We start from the raw sequence: 5862 nt of genomic DNA, 5'->3' as shown, positions 1-5862 counted from the left end.
AGAAATCAATGCTGAATATTTATTAGAAGGATATGATGCTGAAGCTGAAGCTCCAATACTTTGGCCACCTGTTGTGAAGAACTGACTCTTCAGAGAAGGCCCTGATGCTGGGAAGGATTAAAGTCAGGAAGAGAAGGGGATGACAGAGGATGAGATGGTTGGATGGCATCACTGACTCGATGGACATGAATTTGAACAAGCTATGGGAGTTGGTGATGGACCGGGAAGCCTGACAAGCTGCAGTTCATGGGGTTGCAAAGAGTCAGACATGACTGAGTGACTGAACTGAACTGAAACAGAAGTAAACTTGCTACTTCAGCTCCAATCAAAGAATTAGAGAAGAAAACATACAACATTTTAGAGGAAAACACATTTTGTGACTTTATCATAAGATCGTATTTAGCCAAATAAAAAATAGTATGCTTTGGAATTTGACCCTTGATACCAAGGATTCTATTTTTGTCTTCCTTATGTATCTAATGGGCTTCCCTGGTGTTTCAGTGGTAAAGAACCTACCTGCCTGTGCAGGAGACATGAGTTTGTTTCCTGGGTCAGAAAGATGCCTTGTAGAAAAAAATGGCAACCTACTCTAGTATTCTTGCCTGGGAAATCCCATGCACAGAGGATTCTGACAGGTTATAGTCCTTGGGTATCATAGAGAGTTGGACATGACTTAGTGACTAAATAACAATTATATCTAATAATTTGCTTACTGAGGATTCCAGGACCTTTCTTCTCAAGGTCGAAAGTTTTGACTCAAAATTATCTTTCCAATAAAAGTTCAATTTAATTAGACCTGCTGTATCATTTGTGTTTAAACAGAAAATGTTTTTTAACTGGAGACGTCTGAACCTATTCCATTACAGGTTTAAAAATCTTCATTGTGCCTTACGAATGAAGCCCTATATTGAGTACTCTGTAAATGTCAAGTTTTCTGCTCTATTGACTATGCCAAAGCCTTTGACTGTGTGGATCACAATAAAGTGTGGAAAATTCTGAAAGAGGTGGGAATACCAGACCACCTGACCTGCCTCTTGAGAAACTTGTATGCAGGTCAGGAAGCAACAGTTAGAACTGGATATGGAACAACAGACTGGTTCCAAATAGGAAAAGGAGTATGACAAGGCTGTATACTGTCAGCCTGCTTATTTAATTTCTATGCAGAGTACATCATGAGAAATGCTGGGCTGGAAGAAGCACAAGCTGGAATCAAGATTGCCAGGAGAAATATCAATAACCTCAGATATGCAGATGACACCACCCTTATGGCAGAAAGTGAAGAGGAACTAAAAAGCCTCTTGATGAAAGTGAAAGAGGAGAGTTAAAAAGTTGGGATAAAGCTCAACATTCAGAAAACTAAGATAATGGCATCTGGCCCCATCACTTCATGACAAATAGATGGGGAAACAGTGGAAACAGTGTCAGGCTTTGATTTTTTGGGTTCCAAAATCACTGCAGATGGTGATTGCAGCCATGAAATTAAAAGACGCTTACTCCTTGGAAGGAAAGTTATGACCAACCTAGACAGCATGTTAAAAAGCAGAGACATTACTTTGCCAAGAAAGGTCCATTTAGTCAAGGCTATGGTTTTTCCAGTGGTCATGTATGGATGTGAGAATTGGACTATAAAGAAAGCTGAAAACCGAAGAATTGATGCTTTTGAACTGTGGTGTTGGAGAAGACTCTTGAGAGTCCCTTGGACTGCAAGGAGATCCATCCTGGGTGTTCATTGGAAGGACTGATCTTGAAGCTGAAACTCCAATACTTTGGTCACCTGATGCGAAGAGCTGACTCATTTGAAAAGACCCTGATGGTGGGAAAGATAGAGGGCAGGAGGAGAAGGGGACGAGAGAGGATGAGATGGTTGGATGGCATCACTGACTCAATGGATGTGGGTTTGGGTGTACTCGGGAGTTGGTGATGGACAGGGAGGCCTGGTGTGCTGAGGTTCATGGTGTCATATAGAGTCGGACATGATTGAGCGACTGAACTGAACTGAACTGAGACTAGGTAGGCACTACTAAAAGTGATTAGAGAAATGTAAGTTGTGTTTCTTGCCCTTTAATAATTCACTGTCTAGTGAGTGGGGAAGGAAGTGTGACATGGAACAGTTAGAGAGGAACATCAGGCAGAAGATAATTAAGTTTCCAAAAGTACCATATAGACAATACATGATATGGAAGGTCTAGAAAAAGGCAATACTATTTCCAGTACAGAATGTTTTCTGAAATATATATATAGAACCTCACCTAATTTTAAAAAGCATGATTTTGGTACATTGAAGTCATTTGAGTCGTAGTTATGTAGTAGAGAGCATGAAGCCATTGATTTAGGAGGCATGAGGCCATATTTATCAAGATTCTGCACTGGGCTTGCAATGGGACAAAATTAGCCTCTCTGGCCTTTGAAAAATCCATTGTACTAAACCAGCAGCTTGGCATTGGGTTCATACTGACAATCAAACTCACAAGATCCATGGATTTTATCCATCACCATATGTGCTTAGCTTTAAGAAGAGATACAGATGCAACATCCATGGTGACAACATAGTGGAGGTCTTTTATCTTCAACACACAGCTTACTAATGTCCTGGGCACTCCACACTTCAAGATATGTAGTCACAAAAAGCAAAAGTGTGTGAGGACAGAACTTCTCAGTTCATGGAAGCCCCAACTCTGGAGGTCTCGTCACCTAAGAAGATTTCAATCAGGGATTAACTCTTCAGGTTTCCTTGAGGCAAGAGCAAAGATTACAAATCAGTCGTTGACTTTTTCCTTCCAGCTGCATTGTCCTGATATACCTGTAAAATAAGGGACTGATTTATATGAACTGTATTTTTATTTATTTTATTTTATTTTTTTTTTTGTCATATTGGATTTATTTATTTTGGAGGGACTGGTTATTTCAAAAAGACATTTATCAATTTTCAGTATCAAAACAGTTACACTATTGGTTTTTTTCCTCCCAATTGGTTCCCAAAGAGACCACACCAAAGGAGAGAACATTTTAAGCCAATTAAGCTGCAGGATGCACCCCTAACAGACCTCACTGAAACCTCATCAAAAAAGGGGGATTGGGTAGGGAAAGAAACTTTAAAAGATCAGCACACTGCTAGCCCACAGACTGTAGAGAGCTCTCACAGGCAGAGGGGTGACCAGTTTGCCTCAACCCCAAAGAAGCAAAGTTCCAAAATATAAAAATTTACAAGTTTTGTACATACGCTTTTCAAGATTTCTCCAGCACTAACGGACACAAAGCACAGTGAGATGGCACTTTTAGAGACAGCAGCTTCAGACCCAGAAAAGGGTGATGAGATGAGTTTCATATGGCTAAATCAGTGGCAAAACATAATTTTCTTTCCTTTCTTTCAAGGAGGCAGGAGAGCAAATAAGTGGTCACTTCAATATAAGGGGCACATGATCCATTCTGTGAGCAGTTGGGAACAGGGTAGAGCTGGGACAAGGATTTGGTCTCAGAGGTTTTACCATCTTAATTGTTTGGTCACTTCTGATGAAAAAAAAAAAAAAAAGTTGTCCAAAGATACCGTAAAGCTGAAAACCTGAACAGCACTTTTTTTTTTTTTTTGGCTAACTCCTTCTGGAATCATCTTTCTGCTTTGGCAGGTACTTTTTACAGGGCAATGAGGTTTCCCTAAATGGAGCCTTTCTCTGGGCTGCTAGGCTCTCAGTAAGGCAGGCCCAAACCTTTTCCCTTTCTCTCTGGAGAAGGCAATATGCATTAAGCTGAAATGTTACCTTCCAAAAGTGAGAAAGGGATTAGACTGCTGCTTCAGTTCTACGGAATTATCTGGAATGTTTTTTTACAAATGGTTGTAACATCAAGAACAAAAAAGGTAATTACAAAATGTGTACATCACAACATGCTTTTAAAGACACTTTGCATTGTGCTCACATTCCCTTAAACGTTGTTCCCAAAGGTGCTCAGACTCTAGCCCAACTGGAATCTCTGGGGAGAGGCAGAGACTGTTTGGCGAAAAGGACACAGGAGTAGGGGGGTGGGAGAGGTGGCGAAAGGAGAAAGCAGCCTTCCAGTTAAAGATCAGCCCTCCGTTTAAAGGTCAGCTTCGGGCAGGCTGGCCCCAGTGGAGTCGGAGTCGGGGTGAGAGGGAGGAGCAGCGGCAGGGCGGGGCTGGGGTGCTCTACATTTTATTCAGGTCAAGCAGAGTCTGGTTCAGCATCCTTTGTGTACAGAGGTCCTCCTCTTTGGTGCATTTCAGTTTATCTTCCAAATCATCAATTGTCTTTTCCAGCTTGGCTACTGATCTCTCAGCAAACTCAGCACGAGTCTCTGCCTCCTTGAGTTTATCGGTAAGAATCTTTATCTCTTCCTCATATTTGTCTTCCTTTTGAGAGTACTTTTCTTCAGCAGCACTCAGACACTTCAGGTGCTGGTCCATCAGTCTGATTTGCTCACCCATCTTTCGGCAACGGGACTCTGCCAGCTCCGCTCGCTCCTCTGTGCGCTCCAAGTCTCCCTCAATAATCACCAACTTGCGAGCCACCTCTTCATACTTCCTGTGTGCCTCTTCTGCAATGTGCTTAGCTTCTTTGAGTTGGATTTCCTGGAGTTCCATTTTTTCTTCATCTTTTAAGGCTTGGTTTTCAATAACCTTCATAACTCTCTCGCTCTCATCAGCAGCTTTCTCAGCTTCCTCCAGCTTTTGCAGCGCAGTGGCCAGGCGCTCTTGAGCTCGGTTCAGCTCCTCTTCAACCAGCTGGATCCTACGGTTTTAAGGAGGCCACTTCAGCCTCAGCCTGTTCTCGGGCCCATCTTTCTCCCTCCACTTTCTGCTGGAGGCGCTTGGCCCTCTCCTCTGCATCATCGGCCTGCTGCTGCAGAACCTGGATCTTGCACTTCATTGCCTCGGTGACGGCGATCGCGGCCATGACAGTGGTCCCGGCCATGGTCCTCACCCAGCTCCTGCTTGCCTTCGGGTTCCTGCCTCCTCCGCTCGGCGTTGCAGCCGCTTGGTTCCTGCAGGGTTGAACTTGTGGCCCACACTAGGCGAAGAGCATGCGCAGTCGAGGCTGACAGTAGGAAGCTTGGGATCTGAACTGTATTTTTAAAAGATACTTAATTCAAATTCTAGCATCATCATTTATTAGTTTTGTGAATTTGGATAAGTTATTTGAAGTTAAAATTGCTCAGTTTTGTCTGATTCTCTAGGCCAGAATACTGGAGTGGGTAGCCTCTCCCTTCTCCAGGGGATCTTCCTGACCCAGGGATCAAACCCAAGTCTCCTGCATTGCAGGTGGATCCTTTACCAACTGAGCTATCAGAGAAGCCCCAAGTTATTTAGCCTCTCTGAATTTCCATTTCTTTGATGGAAAAGCAGGTAGGAAAATACCTATCACTTAGTTTTGTTACATGGTTTAAGTGGCCTAAGATATCTTTGACATGATTTAGAGAGCTAGACTATTTCAATACAGACCTTAAATTTTGTACTTGTCCTTTCTTTGCCACACTGGGAGGATTATTCTTGGCTTAATGTCTGCACTGGATCTAATGAGCCACTAGAGTCTGTCATCAAAAAATTTAAAAGGGCAGTGGGTTTTTAAGGTAAACTAGAGAAAGAGTTTTTATGGAGAATGAGCAGATTTCCTTGAGACAAAAATGAGGCCAGAGGAAGTGATGAGTTAGGACAAATACAGGTTGTTAGACTCTACATGATTCTGAGAGTTGATATTGGGAAAGTGATCTGAGTAGGTGGGCTTCATGATTTGTGACTAATTGGGTAATCCCTGTCAATCTCTCAAGACAAGGCTTGCCCCTGTCTGGTAAATTATTGGGAGAGCCTGTATCCAGGGCCCCAGGAAATGGGAGATAGCTCTTGAATCCTTA

At 42.7% G+C, this 5862-nt stretch overlaps 1 pseudogene; it reads right to left on the bottom strand.

The window, feature by feature from the left end:
• Positions 1-2982: 2982 nt before the first annotated feature.
• On the bottom strand, positions 2983-4925 carry LOC133258137 (tropomyosin alpha-3 chain-like; annotated as a pseudogene).
• Positions 4926-5862: the final 937 nt, after the last annotated feature.

The sequence above is a fragment of the Bos javanicus genome, chromosome 12 (genome assembly GCF_032452875.1).
Source record: "Bos javanicus breed banteng chromosome 12, ARS-OSU_banteng_1.0, whole genome shotgun sequence".
NCBI lineage: Eukaryota > Metazoa > Chordata > Mammalia > Artiodactyla > Bovidae > Bos > Bos javanicus.
Note: the sequence above shows the minus strand (reverse complement) of the source record. Positions and strands in the feature narration are given on the sequence as shown.